Raw genomic sequence first — 21,537 nt, 5'->3', positions numbered from 1 at the left:
AGTACATTAATATTTAATTATTTTTTTTAATTGCTTTGTCAGATAAATTCAATGAACATTAATGGTAGCATTTTATTTATTTTTTATTTTACAACTGGATAACTATCCCAATTTTATTGTTTCTTGATATTAGTTAAGTTTCTTTTTTTAAGGTAGAAAAAACACTATACATTTAAATACAAATTTATGTTAAATTTTATCTCCAAGGCCTGTAAACAGTTCTTTCTCGGTTTGAGTGCTGTGGGGAGCATTGGATAAAGCTTTGGTTTCTGATAAAAGGCCGGCAAATGGTTAAAATTTTGTAATTAAATTTTTATCAAAATTAGTCTTGCCAGACGCTGGAGAAATTACCGTCATAAATGTTTGACTGGCTGGTAATAAAACTCAAAAAACATAAGATAGTGGGATTCTCGAGAAATATAAGGTTATATTTATATTTTTGTTTAAATTTGTATTTTTATGTATATGTCATTCATTATCTTATGTTTCTCGGCAGGTGAGCGGCACTGATTCGCTTCCAGCATTTGAATCCCAGCCCTTCATCTTCTCTTCTGTCTTCTACCAGTTCCTCTTGTAAGTCAACGTTTTTTGCTAAAAGTTACTAATGCAGAAAAGCCTTAACTTATAATGTTGTTAATTTGTATAACCGAAAAACTTAACTAATAGTTTATATTTTCTCAGAATTAGGAAGAAACTTTAAAGATCTATTTTTTTCGAAATAGATTCAAATAAATGTAAAATTCACCTCATTGATTAATTATTTTTATTTTTTAAACTCTTAAGAAAGCATTTTTGTTCGTTATTTATTTCATACTAGCCGCCTAAAGCGGCCAGCTGTCCGCCACGCTGAAGGTTTTCACAAATAAAGTTTTTTAAAACGTAGCAGGAAATCTGAAGATTAGTGGACAATTAAAGTGTTCCTGTCCTGCAATTTTGTCTTCATATCCAGTTCTGCTGCAGATGTGTTATAGCTCTTGAGGATGTTTGAAATTATATAGCTACAACGCTTAAGAAAAAAAAAACTAAAATGCTAAATACATGAAAAGAACACGAAAACGAATAAATGTTTTATGGTATCAATTTCTATTTCTATATAATTTTTTATGGTATCAAATTCTATTTCTATATCTGTTACGTCAAGCACTCAGGTATTATAATTTGATCTAGTTGTGCTTGTATAATTTTGATCTAGTTGCGCTTTCTACGTCATTTTGTTAACATCGTTTGGTTTGTTATTTAACATCGTATGGTTTGTTATTTCTAAGTTAACTTTCAAAAAATTGGCTGGCATCAGCATTTTTATTCTTTAAGTTGCTTATTTTTTCTTTTGGAATTCGTTCCTTTTTAGCAAAATGTTTTTCAACCTAATCGAATTCTTTGCCGACTGTTCTCTGTATATATAAAGAAAACAAAGTAAATATTTTTAAAGTGTTGTGAAAAGAATTTTTAGTTGTACAAAGTACTACAATATCGCTACAAAAATTATCGTCTTCGCTTAAGAAAAAAAAAATAGAGCGTGGAAAGAAGAAGAAAAACTTATTATAACAATTATGAACAGCGACAAATATATCAAAGCGAAGCATTCTATTTACGTATCGAATATGTTGCCACATTTTTAATACAAAAGTTAAACTTTTCTCCACTTTAATAAATGTAAACTAATGCAAACTTTACAATTAAATTATTAATTCCTTCGTATATCATTGGTTTAAGTTGTCGAAAATTAATATTTCAATTGTAAGGTTCGCATTAGCATACATTTATAAGAGTGGGGAAAAGTATATGCATTTTTTAATAGTTTTTTGAATATGGCTCTTTGAAGACGAAAAAGCAGACGAAAAGCATAGACTTACAAAATGACTGATAACTAAATAACTAATCCAAATTTTTAAAAAAGAAAAAAAATACTTCTTCATTATGTCAAAACACAATTATGTGCCGAGTTTCGTGCCTGGGCGAGGCTTCTGGGGCGATATATTGTGATTACAGACACACACACACACACACAGCCGCTTTTATTATTATGTATAGATGATTACTTGATTATACAAAAAAATTTTTAGACATCAAAATTTATTTTTTGAGTGATCAAAATGCAAGTAAATTTATTGACTTTCTTACTTTGTATTCAAAATGAACATTATGAGACTTATTTAAGAAATTTGAAATTTCTTGTTTCACTCAACATGAAACCAATGAACAGTGCAATAAATATTAATGTAGTAATACATAATTATTTCATTTAAAATAAAAAATAATTCTTACCAATTTAAGAAGATCTGTTTCTTGGAATTTTAACAAAAGTGCAAAAATACTAATCATGAATGAGTGAATATTACTTTTAAGATGATGCAGAGCAATATAACCTCTTTCAACTAAATATAAATTAAGACCAAAATTTGTCTTTACAAAGTTTTAAGCTTTGTGATTTTTTTTTAAATGAGCTAGATTCAGCACCCTCAATTCTAAACGAATAAGTTTTTCAACAATATTGCTATTATTACTTAAGTCAAAAATCGTTTTATAATTTTTTTTTATATTTGTCTCCATCTGGTATATACCATCTATGTCATAAGCTGCTGATTTCACTAATTTATATTAAGCAAAAATGTTTCAAGTATTTAAGATTTTTGTACAGGAAAGAACTCATGATAGTCAAAATGTAGTTATTCAGTGATATATTCATGTTAGTTATTCAGATAAAGTATGTTAATGTATATAATATTGTACAGTGAATTCGCGATAACTCGAATCTGATAGGACTGATGAAAAACTTCGACATATCGGAAGTTCGACTTACCGTTAGTTTCGGTTTTGGACTTTCAAAATATTGTCGGATTATTTAATTGATGCTTATTAATTACAAATCTTCTAAATGCTTACAATATTTAAGATCATTTTTCTGACAAGCCATTTACGATAAGACTGTTTGAAGCACTTTATGATACCCTGGTCCATCGGCTGCAACTTTGCTGCTGTGTTTGGTGGGAGAAACTGCAAGTTTACTGCTTTCAAATTAGCTAGATCACTATGCGCTGTGCATTTATCCATAAAGAGTATCAGTTTTCTTTTCTTAGCGAAGAATTTCCGATCCAATTTTCTTACATAGTCTAAAAATAATACTGATGTCATCCAAAACTTTTTGTTGGACTTGTAATCCAAAGGATACGTTTTTACATTCTTGAAACATCGGGGATTTCGGTATTTTCCGATAGCAAGTAAGGGCAATTTCTATGTCCCAGGCGCATTTCCTCCAACTAGGACAGTCAAACGTTCCTTGCTCATTTTACCCCCTGAGCAGTTTTTATCCTTGAACATCATAGTCTTATTTGGAAGACATTTGAAAAATAAACCCATTTCATCAATATTGAAACATCATTTTAACTGTATCCTTGAAGTAAATTTGGTAACGTTTCATTTAACCACTGTTCACATACTTCAAGAGGGACAGCTTTAGCTTCTCCATGAAGAGTGCGAAAGACAATGTGTGTGTGTTGCAAAGGAAGGGACAAGATATCAGCTCCTAGGTTTTTTTTTCCTGTTTCAAAAGATCCAAAAAAAATCGAGTTAAAGGGAGTAAAATTCGAGTAATCGAGAATAATTATCATGAAATTGAAGATAAAAGGGTCGGGACCTCATAAAAAAATCGAGTTATAGTAATATTCGAGTTATGGTACTTCGAGTTATAGCGAATTGACTGTATATGTATGTATATGATTAAATATTGTTAATATGTATTAATGTATTAAATATTGTTAATATGTATTAATGTATTAAATATTGTTAATATGTAATGTATTAATTAGACTTAAAATATTGTCTACATTAATTAATCAGCATATTTGAGGTCACCCCCTCCAGCCATTAAGAGTGAGTCCTAGAAGGTGAAGATCCGATCACATTAAATCAAAAAATATTCCAGGTCGTTCCTTTTTATTTTGTCCCCCATACATAAGGCAACTTAATTAAAATCTTTAATGTAAAAATTAACTGAAAATGTGTCATAAAACAATAAAGAATATAAAAAGTTTGTTACTTCAAAAAGTATAGAATTTATCCAGTACTGATTCATTGAATATTTTCTTTTTATTCACCTTGTATGAAAATAGTTATTCAGCTAACATACATATTGTAATGTGTGATTTTTCATTCCTAAATGCTTTACATTTTTGCTACAGGTTCAGTTTTTCATTTTTTATAGAGGCAAACTTTGGGAAATTACAAAAGTTCATAAAAGATTACATTTATTTTAAATTTTATAAATTTGTCAAAAACTGTCCTCATCATTCTTTGTCATAAATCATGTATAATTTTGAAAAATATAGTTTTTGTGAGTTGTTTTAAAGTTAATAATGACGTGCTTCTAGAAAATCAGAAAAAAATAAAATGTTGTAAATTTTTTTCCTATAAATGTGAACAAAGTTTGAATTTATTTCAATTTTTCAGATTTAGAATTATTATTTTATTTTTATTTAGTATTTCAGTGTCTTAATTCGCAAATAATGTTTAGGTCATAACATACTGTTAAAATTAGGCATTTAAAAAACTTAAAATAAGTAACTTCGGGCATAAATAGTTTGAAAACAAACAATTTAGTATCATGGATGATAATTATTGCGAGAAAATGGTAATGATGGATTCATGTTAGAAATCTAACATCTTAAATATACTAAGGAATAAAGGACAAAAAAAATGCCAGAATGTATTTTAAGTTTAACATTGAAATGTGCATGTTTTTTTACACATGCATCCTTTACTGATATATTTTGCTTAAAAACCCTGAAGGTATTTGCTTGATAAAATGTTGACTATGATGCACAGAAGAAACCATTAGAAATTAATTTCCTATGTGAAATTTTTACCCTATCTGCTAGGTATGTCTTCCCCCCCCCCCCTACTTTGCATTTTATACTCTCTTTTTTCATAAGTCAATGTAAATTTTTTATGATCTTGCAAAAATATATATACTTTATTTGCATAGAAGTACATGATAAAGTAACTCTCTTTGGTAATTTGGCACTGAAGCAATTTTCTTTCATTTTAAATTTGATCAAGTAATGCTTTGTAAAATAAAAACATGCTTAACAGTTAAAATGCCTCTTGGCATACTTTTTTTTTTCTTAGTCCAAGGCAAGGAATTTGGTTTTGTTACATTAACAGTGTTTTTTAAAGCTAAAGTTTTTTAAAGTATGGTATAATTGACTAATTGAAGATAGTGATGAGAAACAGGATAATGAAAGTTGAAGATGTAAACTGGATCATAAATTATAATAAAACTTGTATTTAGTAGTTATTTGTAGAGCTCAAGATACAAAATTTATATTCTATCAATAAGACTTTAAGCTAAATAAATTTTGCATAATATAATATTAATAAGGGCAGGCTATAGGGGATAAATCTCCCATGACCTACCTAATCAAAAGCCAAATTAAAAAGTAATTGAATTGTTCCCCACAGACAGTTAGAATCATGAGAAGAGATCCAAAGTTGGTGGTTTATCAAAAAATAACATAGCCGAAAATAAAGCCAACCCCCCATGATCTATATTAGGTTTGAAAAATACCTTGGCAATCCCAAATCGCAGTCTTGTTGGGACTGTGAGAATTAGTATAACCGCGTAATTTAAACATATTTGTAGTAAGAAATTTAGGAATGAAGAGTTATAAATAATTTTTAAAAAAATTTATTAGGCGCAACGGTGAATTAATGAATCTACATTAGTATTGAAATAAAAAATTAGTCGTTACATTGATCAATGAGAAAAGAATAAAATATTTTATATTCGCCATTATAAAAATTAACTGATTGATTTAATTATAATTTGATTAAGAATGAGTAAAAAAACAAGTTTAAGAAATTAAAGAAATTTTAAAAGTTATGAAATATGTGATGCCCATTGTGGCCTCACAACACTATCTTGCTCTAGTGAGTTATCCTGACTTAGAATGAGAGAAAAATTTGAATATTTTAAAAGTTATTCAGCTTTTCTAAATCTTAGTGAGATTTTTATGAATGAAAATTATTTGAATCAAAGACTTATTCTTAGCTCAGATAATGTAGCATTGTTCAAATATTAAAATATAAAACCGTTTTCACAAAAATGTGTCTTTACTTCTTATTGATGTTTTACATCCTTTTCAGAACTAGCATGGATAATAATATTGGCTAAAGATAGGTCAAACATGACCGGGGCTCCCATGGGCCTATTACAGTTATTTTATAAAATTCTACTTTTAAGTGAAACTTTTCTATGTTTCCATTCTCATTCAATGTTTTTGCTCACAAAATTTAATTTTTGACGTAGCAAAAACAAAAAATAAAAAAACTAAGTTTTCTGATAAAAAATCGCATGGTATAAATAAAATATGAGATGAATTTCCATTGAAATTTACCTAATATACCTGGAAAAGTCAGGGAATTTTTTATGAAATTCAGTGGGAACTAGGATGTCCTAACAGTTGTTGCAAACTCACAGCAGTTATAAAAATAGCTTGTTATTCAGAAAAAAAGAGCTTTATTTCATTTGACAACAGAGTCTTTTAAAAATACCCTAAAACTTAATCAGGGCTGATTCTGCTCCGGAAAAATCCGGATTTCCGGATATTTCTCTAATCACGATTCGGAAGTTTCCGGAGATCGAAGGTTTAGATGTTTCAAAAAATCATTGATCACAAAAGTTTTCGGAAATCAAATTTTCAATGGTGGAACTTCAAAACACAGTTTACTTTTATTTGTTTGTAAGGAGAGCTACTTTATAAGCTTATATTCAAGATTAATATTCATTTTTTATCAGTAAATAGTTATTATAATCATAAACTGAAGAAAGAAAGACATATTTGTAAATTTCAATTACTTCATAGGTATGTGTAAAATTTTAAATATATTTTATGTAAACTAAATTAAGTATAACTTAAGTAAACTAAGTACAAAAACACCTTGTTTAAATTTTTTTCTAATGTTTCGATTTAAAATTTTTTTTTTTTACTCGAGAATTTTTTCGGAATTTTGACATGGGCTCACAATTACCCCTGTCGTCAATGACTATTTAAGATGAATACAAAAAGTTATTTATTCCTGATGGTTACAAATTATTGTAGCGATTTTAAAAAATAAAATGATACAAAATGCAAAGGTATTAAAAGTACTTCAGTACATTTTTAATGAATTTCCATTTAACATTAAATAAAATATTAAAATCCAAAATTATTACACAAAAAACGGCCAAAATTTTAGCATCTAAAATTGTGTATACAATTCGATGTGCTAAATTTAAATTAAGATTGTGAAATAAATAAAAATTACATTGTATTATTCTATTTTCATTTCTGTCATTAGGAATCTCAAGCTGTCATTACAATTGTTATACAAATTTTAAGATGTATGCGCTTAAGATGTATTTTCATATGTTTACAAATTTTAAGATGAATGGTAATAGTATAGTTTAAGATGCATGGACATTTTTTTTATTTTACCCTGCAGCATAGCTGCCAACTCTACTGGATCTATCAGCAGACTACTGGATTTTGCCATTTTCTTCTGGCTTTTCTCCTGATTTTTGTACATTTTAGATCTATAATTGAGTTTTCAAAAAATCGCCCGTTAAAATAGAGATTTTGCTCAATTTTTTGCTGGTTTGAATATTTTAAAAAGTATTACTAATACGTAATGAAATGGACCTCGCAGGAATCAGTTTAAGGCTTTTCTTTTTCTGTGCTCTAAAAATTTGTTTCTTTTTTTCAGAACTCCCTTTTTAAATTAAATCTTTTAACTATCAATAATTATTTACTTGTCTACTACTATTTAAAATTATGAGTTAACATAAAAAAATTTCGAATTCATTTAATGCCAATCATAAAGAAAAAATATTGCATACCATTTATAGACATTATGGTAATAAAGTTTTTGTATTTTGATGACAATAAAAATCCCTAAAATTCTCTATATGTAAAATATTTAGTATATTATGCAGCAGTTACCGTGAAATTTATAATATTTCTTATCCATCTTGATTGCTGTTCTGCAGGAAACAAAATATTGTTACTGTTTTAAAAACTATTATATATTTTGTACAAAGACTTATCTAATATAAACTAATCAAGAACAAAAATTTTCAATAATGTTAAAATCAACTCACCAAGGGTCAGGATGGTAATGACAGCAATAAAAATAGTTTAACTTACTTTATTCAATATACCTAAGCAAGATTGCTAAATATTTCCATACAAATATTCTTTTTTCGTTCTAAATCAGCTGCTACTGAGAATAAGTGTTATATGAGTTACTAGTAGCCATGAAACTGTTGAAGAGGCTAGGAAGTCAAACTCAGTGCAAAAATATTTTTAAAATGCAGTGAAACATAAGAAAAAGACTTAAAATTTTTAATATTTGTGGTAATCATAGTTTTTTTTTTCCTTCATGATCAATTTTAATTTTTATTTAAAGAATGGATAGAGCATGAAAGACCTTTTAGTATTTATATTTATCCTGATTAAAGGAAGGTAGCATGTAGCTCTGTAAAGTGCATGCAAATGACGAATAAATACAAACAAAAATTAGATTATAATACTTTCTTCTGTGTCTTCTGTTAACAGGACATTAAATAGCACAATTCCAGAAAAGCCGTTCCCAATTTTTTTTTTGGCTATGAAGCCCTAAATGATTAAATAGTCCGCTAATAATTAGGGTAAAAACTTTATTTTTATTTTGAACTTTTAATATTTAAAAGGAGAAATAAATATTTTTCATCGTTTTATATTTAATAATCTTAATTTAGGTTTTACTCGTATGTTTAACAGTTGAATATACACTGTCTTAGAGATGAATCTAGTCTAATTGAAGATTTGTTTTTATATTGCTATTAAAAACTGTTTTTAAATATTGAAAATAGTTATTAGGGAAACATATTTCTTTATTAAAAAAAATTCTGTTATTTTAGTTTGATTTGAAAAGCGCAATGTTAAATACTATTGCGAATTCTTATAAATGCATGTTTTTTTTCATACTTTTGTAAAATTGTTGTTAGAAAAATTATATATTTTTTTTAAAATTTTCATTTCCCATTTTTTGGCATATTACTTTAAATATAATTACGGATTTCAAAAACTGTTCAAAAAGTCTCAACTGTCAGAACTCTTTCACGGAACCCCTAACATCATTTGGAAACCGTTGTTCTAGAGTGTGATCCATATATATATATTTGAATTTGCAAACTATTTTTAATCTATTTTAAGATATTTTAATTGAACTCCAGCCAACTGAATCCATGAATTGTATCATTAAGAATGAGCCATAATTATGTTATTAAATAATATTAATTAATTAAAATAACTTTCATCTTGAATCGAAACAAAGATATCTCACTTGTACAATAGCCACCCTTGTACATGAAAATATTCATTTTTATTTTATTTTATTTATTTATTTATTTCAAATGATTGACTGTGAACAATTTTGGTTATGGATAACTTGAGCTGAGATCCTAAAGTATTTGTACTCAGTTAAAACTTTTCATAGTACTGCCCTGATATCTTGTGTCCGGTCATTCTAGACTAGCTCTCTGTCAATTTACATAAAGGAAAGTCTGGCATTTACATATTGAACAAAATTAGTCATGAAATGTCATGATTTTAACTATTTAAAAGAAAAAAATCATGGAAAGTTCATAGATTTAGGTGGCCAAAAAATCGTATTTTTTAAAACGGAATCCCCCTTCCCCAATTTCACAGATTTCCTATTCTCCTAACAAAATCCCCACTCACAGTCAGGTTTCAATAAGATATAAAATGTTCTTTATTAAATTATGGTGTTCTTTGAAAAAATGAAAGAAAGAACAACATTTCTAGAAGGAATTATCTTTTAAACTCCAGTGATTCAGAAGGGCTTAAGGATTTTGAACTATAATTTCTTTTTAATAAAAAATAATTAGGAAAGAATAAAATTATTACTTGAGAGTGGTTATAAATGAAATATTTTTCGACTCTTGCGCAGTGATACTGAGATTTTTTGGTTTAGGTATTGTTACAGAAATCTACCTATTAAACTTTAGACCTATTAAAATTTTTTTAAATGATTTAAGTCTTAAAGAAATATTCAATGCTAATAGTTTTAAATTTAGTGTTTTCAATGTAAAGTTTAACTTTTTCTCTCTTATAATTTTAGCTTCGTCTGGGCTGCTGGATAATGCAAATGGAAAATGACATTCTGGTAGAATACGAGGGCCCATAAGTTCAATCCTGACAGAAAACAAAACAACTGATGTGTATATGCTGTTAGATTCTCTTTAAATCTGCCGGAGCTGAAAGTCCTCTTGTTGTTGTGCAGAAGTTTGAAGAAAGGCGTATCTCTGTGTGATTCATCCCTGCTGTGTGTTTGTGTGGTTACTGTTGCTGACAATTTTATAAAATCTTTCAATAAAGCAGATTCATCAGTTTATTGCTCTGATATATAGTTGCACATAAACAAAAAATTGCAATTGAAGAGAAAAGAACTGCATGAAATAAATTACTGTAAAGTTTTGGAATTCTTTTTATTAGAAAATAATAATAAAAATGATAACACATAGTCCAACTGTTGCTTTTTGCAATAAAAATTATTTTATTTAATGACAAATAGATGTTCTTAAGGATTATATGTTTATATTAAACAATGACGGTAAGAATATATTGCTTTTATAGTTGAGTAAAGTTTATATTGTGTTTTGTTTTAAAATAAAATAATTAAATTGTGAAATAATGTTTGTCATGATTTGGTTTGATTAATTTTTTTTATTCTTAACTACTGCATTGGGTAATTTATACAGCAACTTTATAATAAATCTTCAAAATTTTAGAAAATGGGGTAGGCAGATATGTGTTCATTAATAAAACTTAATAAGATATAATGTTGGAAATTTTTTTATAGTCATGATAGTAATGTTTAAGTATTTTGAAATTAGATGAAGTTAAAATTCGGTTTCTTTAAAATTTGCAACATATCGGAAACAATTTAATTTTAACATCATTGTTAAACATTAACTCCAGCTTATGAGCATTTATACTACTAGCATTGTATTTTTCACTTAATTTTGAATTATTTAGTTCAAATTTAAGATAAGAAGTGAATATTTTTATGATGTTTAAAATAATGATAATAGTAAAAATTTCTTTGGTTTAATATTTAAAATTTAGCTGAACATTTATTTACATTATTGTTAAAGCAAAAAATTTAAACCAACGTAGAGTAGAATCTTGTTTGTTTAAGTTTTCATCAGTAAGGTTCTTTGCAAAGCAAGTTTTTAAATGCATAATATAGTTTTTTTTTATGGCTAATTGATCAATACCAGAAAATTGACTCTAACATCTGCTTAATTTTTTTAAATTTATTTTCTGAAAAGCTCTGTTTAAAATGTTTACATAGTACACCTGCTTTTTTCTAAACCTATTTATGTCATAACGCATAATCTATAATCAGCAAAATAAAAGCAATGGAATTGTTTCAAACAAAAATCTGAATTTTTTTTAATTTGAATTTTCAAACAAAAATCTGAATTTTTTTATAGCAACGTTCTCAAAAGAGTAATGGATTGTGTAGTCAAATTTTGATCATTCATGCTGAAAGCAACTTTTAAAAAATAATGTAAAAAATGTTATTATATTTTCGTCTCATTCTTGTATGCAAGTATATGTTAGTGCAAATTTAATTTAGATGAAACATAATATTTACTGACAGTTTTGAAATTAAATTGCTATGTAAATTTTTTGCAAAAATTGTTGGTTTAGTACATAACACCTTTAAATAATTATCAAATTGATGAAAATTTCTGAAGTGCCCATAAAAGTTAATTTTACATTATAGGAAAAATAATTCCAATTTTCATAGTATTAGTTGCTTTCCTGGTTTCTCTTCGTGGAAAAATTTCTAGGTTGCTTTTGGGTTTTGTTTCAGGTGTTTTGTTAAATAAAATTTCCGATACTGAAAGAATAAAGCTACGTAAGTATTTCTACATTTAATTTCTGTAAAAGAAGAAGGGGCAGAAAATGTGTAAATTTGTTGAAGTAAGTAATTTGAATATTTTTAAATTTTGTTCTTTATTGTGTCAATTATTACAAGAAATGACCACTTAAAAATTGAACAATTTTATTTTAATATTATGAGAAGAAAAAAATTTTAAGTTTAAATTTCCACTCAGTTCAAATGTAAATATATAACTTTATAATTATGTAGTGTGGTTTTCATTACATAATTTCAGAATATAAATAATTAATGTTAATTGTGAGATTAAAATTGGCTTAAGTTACAGCTTTTATAAACAAGTTTTACAAACTAACAAATTCAATTAAAATTTTGATAAGAAAGGCTCATTTCTAAAAAAAAAAAATTAAGAATACATTTTTAAATTAATGATTTTAAAATTATTAATGATACAAAATTCATTAAAAGACCCATTGTATGAAGAAAAGAAAAAAAATAGCTATAAAAGTTGCAATATAGTATTTCTTAATTAAATTTGAAATATTTAAAAAAATCAGCTGAACATAAGATATACTTTGGAGTAAGAAGGAGGAAAATAGATGGTTAGCAGAATTCGCTACAATTATTTTATTTATTATTTCTGTATCGCTAAGAAAATAATTCATGGAATGACATTATAAAACTATTGTTCTATGCTTCACAGCAATACAGAAAATTAAGTAAAATTATATATCCCAATTATTCTACTACCCAAGGGCGCCGGCAGCGGGGTGCAAGAGGGTGCGCTTGCACCCCCTAGCTTCTTTTTTTTTTTTTTTTAAGTACTTAAAGAGATACAGAAAAACAATTTTGTTATAAAAATGTTTTATTAAAAATATTTTTATTGAAAAGCAAATAATTAAGTAATTATTGATACGTAACAGTTAAAAATTTTTTTAATCAAACAAGAATTGAAATCGTCTTGTTTGCTGTCCAAACCTGTTTATTACTTTTTCAATGAATTCTGAGTCATCTTTGATTCTTTTCTAATGCACACTGAACATGCACAAACTTGGCAGATATCTAAGCTATAATTTTAAATTTCATTTTATGAAATATAAATAATATTATATTTTCTTGGTTATTTAGTTTAACAAAGGTGTATAACACAAACTGACTTATCACAACTGTAAAACTTCATCAACACAATAAATACCAATGTTAAGCGTGCACAAACACGTTAGTATACGAAACTACTGTTTGTAGTTATTTGTGTTTCAAACTCAGTAGCTATGCCAGCGCCATCAATACAGTTTTTCGCGGCAAAATTTGCAAGTACAGGAAATTCGTACTTTTATTTTAAATATCTTGTTAACAATGAAGAAATGTATCTTGAAAAAAATTAACAGATTAAAGTATATGTAATAACAAAACAAAATGTAATAACAGAATATTTTAATTTTTTTGGGTTTTGGGGTTGATAGTTTGTAAGAGGATTGCATCCCCTTTTATATTATTCTGCCGGATTCCTTGCCACTACCTCTTACTTACTCCAAAAAATAAAAAACGACGCAAGATAATATCAGAAAATATATATTCTAATATTATATAGCATCAAAACTAATGAAAAATAATATTATGGCGAATGCTAGATAATATTAGTTCGCATAGAATCTAATATTATAAGGCAGAGCAAACAGCGACCTCTTGTATCTTTCTAAGATTAGAAGTTGTACAAGATAACGTTAGATTTTACCGATTTTTCTGATATTATCTAATATTAGGTGCTACTTGGGTTGTGATGTCAAACTTTTATCGTTGGCTTCAATTCTAGAAGTCACAGTTTTTCGCGATAAGCTTACAGCCTCAAAATTATTTTTCATATCTGGACATAAAACATCACTAGCTTGGAGCATACATTATTTAACAAACTCCCCATCACCTAGAGATTTATTATTTTTAGCAACATTGTATGTTACAATACAACTTGCATGCGTAGCTGCTTCTTGGACAGAGTTTATCTTCGAAAAAATTTTGTCCGCCTGATAATTCTCTAAGAAGACTTTCCGTATTTTGTCGTCTTTCACATTCAGATATTGCTTCGTAATTGGCATTCTTCTGCTTGACTGTAATATGCCGGTCAATGTTGTATTCGTTAAAACTGCTACATCTTCATTGCAGATAAGAGATACTGGTTTATCTTTTGCAACTGTAGAAAAATATTTCCAAGTTCACTCATCATTGAACTCACAGCACTCTGAATCAACTTTGCTTTTTTTCACAGCCATTTTGGAGTTAAAAATGTTTGCAAATAACTCAAACAAGCACTATTGTTTATATATTTAATAATTTCACCATTATTAACAATAACGCTATATGTGTTCAATCTTTCCACATGTAATTAATAGTGTTAGAACTCACGCCGGGAGTTGTTGTAGTTAATTTACGTCGCACTAGAGCTGAACGATGGGATATTGGCGACGGTCTAGGAAACACCCCTGCACACCGTCGGTCCCTACGCAGACTGATCCGTTGGAGCTTTAACTGCGCAGTGTGCCACATCTGAAGTGCGATTCACATATATTAGATACCCTATGTTTGCTCTTCGATAAAGACAAAAAAAATTCAAAAAATTTTCTTATTTTTTAAAGTTTTTTTTAAATTATATTACTTTTATAATGTGTTTTTCAATATTCAGGAGGGCCCTGAATATTCCCCGAAGAGAGTTTTTATAGGTCACAGTGGGTCCCTAAAGGTATATTGCAAAGATGAGAGAAGAGAGCTTTTGACTCGAAACTGTGATAGGCTTCACGTATCACGGAGGACTGGATGGTAGGCCACCGGACCAGCAAGTTCGCTGCTGGAGGGAGGGGTCCTGGGTTCGAATCCCAAGGACGGACAATTTTTTCAATAAATTTTCTTTCTTTTTTTTTGTTTATTTTAAATTATATTATTACACTTTATAGAAGACTTTATTCGCTTTAAAATATTGAAAAGAAGTTAAAAAAATAATATAAATTTAAATAAATAAATAAATAAATATTATCCGAAATTTTTCCGTTTAATAGCTATTATTCGCCATTTCCCATAGAAAAAATAGTTTTTTTTATCTATACAGAACACTTGATTCACGATAAAATTTCAAAAAATAAATTTAAAAAAGTAATATATAAAAAAAAAAAGAACAAATTTGAATGTCGACCGACGCAGGGTTTCGAACCCATGGCCCACGGAACAACAAATCTAACTTGCCACACAGCTTTACCTCCTCCCGGTAAGTAGAAAAAAACTTATTTTGGGCCATTGAGGGCCCACTAATTGGTCTATGAAAAAATCCTTCGGTACAATTCTTCGATACATTAAATTCTAAATTTGGGCAGAGTTTGAAATTTATAGGTTAATATTATAGGGAGTTATGGGGTGTGATGTGTGCGTGCCTCCTGATATGACTTTTGTCCCGTTTTCTGCCTGTATTCGCTCTTTAACAAAGAAAAATATTTCTTCTCTCATATAGAACACTTTATTTGCTTTAAAATATTGAATAGAAGTTAAAAAAATGATATAAATTAAAATAAATAAATAAATAAAATTTATCCGAAATTTATTCGTTTATTAGCTACTATACGCTATTTCCCAAAGAAAAAATAGTTTTTTTATTATGTACAGAACACTTGATTCACGTTAAAATATCACATAATATATTTAAAAAAATAATATATAAGAAAAGAAAAAATTTGAATGTCGACCGCAACAGGGTTCGAACCAATGGCCCCCGGGATAACAAATCTAACTTGCCACACAGCTTTACCAACTGCGCCATTCTTCTCTTGCCAACCCCGCGAATATTTAGTTTAAAACACCTCCTCCCGGTTAGTAAACAAAACTTATTTTGGCAGATTGTGGGCCCACTAATTGGTATATAAAAAAATCCTTCGGTAAAATTGTTCTATATATTAAATTCTAATTTTTGGCGGAGTTTGAAATTTATAAGTTAATATTATAGGGAGTTACGGGGAGTGGTGTGCGTCGCCTCCTGATATGACTTCTGTCCCTTTTTCAGTCATTATTCACTCTTTAGCAAAGAAAAATATTTCTTCTCTCATATAGAACACTTTATTTGCTTTAAAATATTGAAAAGAAGTTAAAAAAATAATATAAATTAAAATAAATAAATAAATAAAATTTATCCGAAATTTATCCGTTTATTAGCTATTATACGCTATTTCCCAAAGAAAAAATAGTTTTTTTATTATGTACAGAACACTTGATTCACGTTAAAATATCACAAAATATATTTAAAAAAATAATATATAAGAAAAGAAAAAATTGGAATGACGACCGCAACAGGGTTTCGAACCAATGACCCCCGGGACAACAAATCGAACTTGCCACACAGCTTTACCAACTGCGCCATGCTTCTCTTGCCAACCCCGCGAATATTTAGTTTAAAACACCTCCTCCCGGTTAGTAAACAAAACTTATTTTGGCAGATTGTGGGCCCACTAATTGGTATATAAAAAAATCCTTCGGTGAAATTGTTCTATATATTAAATTCTAACTTTGGGCGGAGTTTGAAATTTATAAGTTAATATTATAGGGAGTTACGGGGTGTGATATGTGCGTCGCCTCCTGATATGACTTCTGTCCTTTTTTCAGCCATTATTCACTCTTTAGCAAAGAAAAATATTTCTTCTCTCATATAGAACTCTTTATTTGCTTTAAAATATTGAAAAGAAGTTAAAAATAAAATATAAATTAAAATAAATATATAAATAAAATTTATCCGAAATTTATCCGTTTATTAGCTACTATACGCTATTCTCCAAAGAAAAAATAGTTTTTTTATTATGTACAGAACACTTGATTCACGTTAAAATATCACAAAATATATTTAAAAAAATAATATATAAGAAAAGGAAAAATTTGAATGTCGACCGCAACAGGGTTTCGAACCAATGGCCCCCGGGACAACAAATCTAACTTGCCACACAGCTTTACCAACTGCGCCATGCTTCTCTTGCCAACCCCGCGAATATTTAGTTTAAAACACCTCCTCCCGGTTAGTAAACAAAACTTATTTTGGCAGATTGTGGGCCCACTAATTGGTTATAAAAAATTCCTTCGGTGAAATTGTTCTATATATTAAATTCTAATTTTGGGCGGAGTTTGAAATTTATAAGTTAATATTATAGGGAGTTACGGGGTGTGAGGTGTGCGTCGCCTCCTGATATGACTTCTGTACCTTTTTCAGCCATTATTCACTCTTTAGCAAAGAAAAATATTTCTTCTCTCATATAGAACACTTTATTTGCTTTAAAATATTGAAAAGAAGTTAAAAAAATAATATAAATTAAAATAAATAAATAAATAAAATTTATCCGAAATTTATCCGTTTATTAGCTATTATACGCTATTTCCCAAAGGAAAAAAATTTTTTTATTATGTACAGAACCCTTGATTTGCGTTAAAATATCACAAAATATATTTAAAAAAATAATATATAAGAAAAGAAAAAATTTGAATGTCGACCGCAACAGGGATTCGAACCATTGGCCCCCGGGACAATAAATCTAACTTGCCACACAGCTTTACCAACTGCGCCATGCTTCTCTTGCCAACCCCGCGAATATTTAGTTTAAAACACCTCCTCCCGGTTAGTAAACAAAACCTATTTTGGCAGATTGTGGACCCACAAATTGGTATATAAAAAAATCCTTCGGTAAAATTGTTCTATATATTAAATTCTAATTTTGGGCGGAGTGTGAAATTTATAAGTTAATATTATAGGGAGTTACGGGGTGTGATGTGTGCGTCGCCTCCTGATATGACTTCTGTCCCTTTTTCAGCCATTATTCACTCTTTAGCAAAGAAAAATATTTCTTCTCTCATATAGAACACTTTATTTGCTTTAAAATATTGAAAAGAAGTTAAAAAAATAATATAAATTAAAATAAATAAATAAATAAAATTTATCCGAAATTTATAAGTTTATTAGCTATTATACGCTATTTCCCAAAGAAAAAAAAAATTTTTTATTATGTACAGAACACTTGATTCGCGTTAAAATATCACAAAATATATTTAAAAAAATAATATATAAGAAAAGAAAAAATTTGAATGTCGACCGCAACAGGGTTTCGAACCAATGGCCCCCGGGGCAACAAATCTAACTTGCCACACAGCTTTACCAACTGCGCCATGCTTCTCTTGCCAACCCCGCGAATATTTAGTTTAAAACACCTCCTCCCGGTTAGTAAACAAAACCTATTTTGGCAGATTGTGGACCCACTAATTGGTATATAAAAAAATCCTTCGGTAAAATTGTTCTATATATTAAATTCTAATTTTGGGCGGAGTTTGAAATTTATAAGTTAATATTATAGGGAGTTACGGGGTGTGATGTGTGCGTCGCCTCCTGATATGACTTTTGTCCCTTTTTCAGCCATTATTCACTCTTTAGCAAAGAAAAATATTTCTTCTCTCATATAGAACACTTTATTTGCTTTAAAATATTGAAAAGAAGTTAGAAAAAATAATATAAATTAAAATAAATAAATAAATAAAATTTATCCGAAATTTATCCGTTTATTAGCTACTATACGCTATTTCCCAAAGAAAAAATAGTTTTTTTATTATGTACAGAACACTGGATTCACGTTAAAATATCACAAAATATATTTAAAGAAATAATATATAAGAAAAGAAAAAATTTGAATGTCGACCGCAACAGGGTTTCGAACTAATGGCCCCCGGGACAGCAAATCGAACTTGCCACACAGCATTACCAACTGCGCCATGCTTCTCTTGCCAACCCCGCGAATATTTAGTTTAAAACACCTCCTCCCGGTTAGTAAACAAAACTTATTTTGGCAGATTGTGGGCCCACTAATTGGTATATAAAAAAATCCTTCGGTGAAATTGTTCTATATATTAAATTCTAACTTTGGGCGGAGTTTGAAATTTATAAGTTAATATTATAGGGAGTTACGGGGTGTGATATGTGCGTCGCCTCCTGATATGACTTCTGTCCTTTTTTCAGCCATTATTCACTCTTTAGCAAAGAAAAATATTTCTTCTCTCATATAGAACTCTTTATTTGCTTTAAAATATTGAAAAGAAGTTAAAAATATAATATAAATTAAAATAAATAAATAAATAAAATTTATCCGAAATTTATCCGTTTATTAGCTACTATACGCTATTCTCCAAAGAAAAAATAGTTTTTTTATTATGTACAGAACACTTGATTCACGTTAAAATATCACAAAATATATTTAAAAAAATAATATATAAGAAAAGGAAAAATTTGAATGTCGACCGCAACAGGGTTTCGAACCAATGGCCCCCGGGACAACAAATCTAACTTGCCACACAGCTTTACCAACTGCGCCATGCTTCTCTTGCCAACCCCGCGAATATTTAGTTTAAAACACCTCCTCCCGGTTAGTAAACAAATCTTATTTTGGCAGATTGTGGGCCCACTAATTGGTATATAAAAAATTCCTTCGGTGAAATTGTTCTATATATTAAATTCTAATTTTGGGCGGAGTTTGAAATTTATAAGTTAATATTATAGGGAGTTACGGGGTGTGAGGTGTGCGTCGCCTCCTGATATGACTTCTGTCCCTTTTTCAGCCATTATTCACTCTTTTGCAAAGAAAAATAATTCTTCTCTCATATAGAACACTTTATTTGCTTTAAAATATTGAAAAGAAGTTAAAAAAATAATATAAATTAAAATAAATAAATAAATAAAATTTATCCGAAATTTATCCGTTTATTAGCTATTATACGCTATTTCCCAAAGAAAAAATAGTTTTTTTATTATGTACTGAACACTTGATTCACGTAAAAATATCACAAAATATATTTAAAAAAATAATATATAGGAAAAGAAAAAATTGGAATGTCGACCGCAACAGGGTTTCGAACCAATGGCCCCCGGAACAACAAATTTAACTTGCCACACAGCTTTAACAACTGCGCCATGCTTCTCTTGCCAACCCCGCGAATATTTAGTTTAAAACACCTCCTCCCGGATAGTAAACAAAACTTATTTTGGCAGATTGCTGGCCCACTAATTGGTATATAAAAAAATCCTTCGGTGAAATTGTTCTATATATTAAATTCTAATTTTGGGCGGAGTTGGAAATTTATAAGTTAATATTATAGGGAGTTACGGGGTGTGATGTGTGCGTCATCTCCTGATATGACTTCTGTCCTTTTTTCAGCCATTATTCACTCTTTAGCAAAGAAAAATATTTCTTCTCTCATATAGAACACTTTATTTGCTTTAAAATATTGAAAAGAAGTTAAAAAAATGATATAAATTAAAATAAATAAATAAATAAAATTTATCCGAAATTTATTCGTTTATTAGCTACTATACGCTATTTCCCAAAGAAAAAATAGTTTTTTTATTATGTACAGAACACTTGATTCACGTTAAAATATCACAAAATATATTTAAAAAAATAATATATAAGAAAAGAAAAAATTTGAATGTCGACCGCAACAGGGTTTCGAACTAATGGCCCCCGGGACAACAAATCGAACTTGCCACACAGCTTTACCAACTGCGCCATGCTTCTCTTGCCATCCCCGCGAATATTTAGTTTAAAACACCTCCTCCCGGTTAGTAAACAAAACTTATTTTGGCAGATTGTGGGCCCACTAATTGGTATATAAAAAAATCCTTCGGTGAAATTGTTCTATATATTAAATTCTAATTTTGGGCGGAGTTTGAAATTTATAAGTTAATATTATAGGGAGTTACGGGGTGTGATGTGTGCGTCGCCTCCTGATATGACTTCTGTCCTTTTTTCAGCCATTATTCCCTCTTTAGCAAAGAAAAATATTTCTTCTCTCATATAGAACTCTTTATTTGCTTTAAAATATTGAAAAGAAGTTAAAAAAATAATATAAATTAAAATAAATAAATAAATAAAATTTATCCGAAATTTATCCGTTTATTAGCTATTATACGCTATTTCCCAAAGAAAAAATAGTTTTTTTATTATGTACAGAACAATTGATTCACGTTAAAATATCACAAAATAAATTTAAAAAAATAATATATAAGAAAAGAAAAAATTTGAATGACGCACCGCAACAGGGTTTCGAACCAATGGCCCCCGGGACAACAAATCTAACTTGCCACGCAGCTTTACCAACTGCGCCATGCTTCTCTTGCCAACCCCGCGAATATTTAGTTTAAAACACCTCCTCCCGGTTAGTAAACAAAACTTATTTTGGCAGATTTTGGGCCCACTAATTGGTATATAAAAAAATCCTTCGGTGAAATTGTTTTATATATTAAATTCTAATTTTGGGCGGAGTTTGAAATTTATAAGTTAATATTATAGGGAGTTACGGGGTGTGATGTGTGCGTCGCCTCCTGATATGACTTCTGTCCTTTTTTCAGCCATTTTTCCCTCTTTAGCAAAGAAAAATATTTCTTCTCTCATATAGAACTCTTTATTTGCTTTAAAATATTGAAAAGAAGTTAAAAATATAATATAAATTTAAATAAATAAATAAATAAAATTTATCCGAAATTTATCCGTTTATTAGCTACTATACGCTATTCTCCAAAGAAAAAATAGTTTT

General features: G+C 28.7%; 1 pseudogene across 1 annotated transcript in view; it reads left to right on the top strand.

Moving 5' to 3' along the window:
- Positions 1 to 10,728, top strand: part of LOC147806734 (serine/threonine-protein kinase mig-15-like) — a 62,236-nt pseudogene extending 51,508 nt beyond the window's left edge. Inside the window, exon 14 of the transcript XR_015435686.1 lies at positions 10,159 to 10,728. The product of XR_015435686.1 is annotated as a serine/threonine-protein kinase mig-15-like (transcript). The remainder of the gene's footprint in view (positions 1 to 10,158) is intronic.
- The last annotated feature ends 10,809 nt before the right edge of the window (positions 10,729 to 21,537 follow it).

Source organism: Parasteatoda tepidariorum, chromosome 7 (assembly GCF_982258835.1).
Source record: "Parasteatoda tepidariorum strain Cologne lab strain chromosome 7, Ptep-v5.0, whole genome shotgun sequence".
Lineage (NCBI taxonomy): Eukaryota > Metazoa > Arthropoda > Arachnida > Araneae > Theridiidae > Parasteatoda > Parasteatoda tepidariorum.
This window is presented reverse-complemented; position numbering and strand designations above follow the sequence as displayed.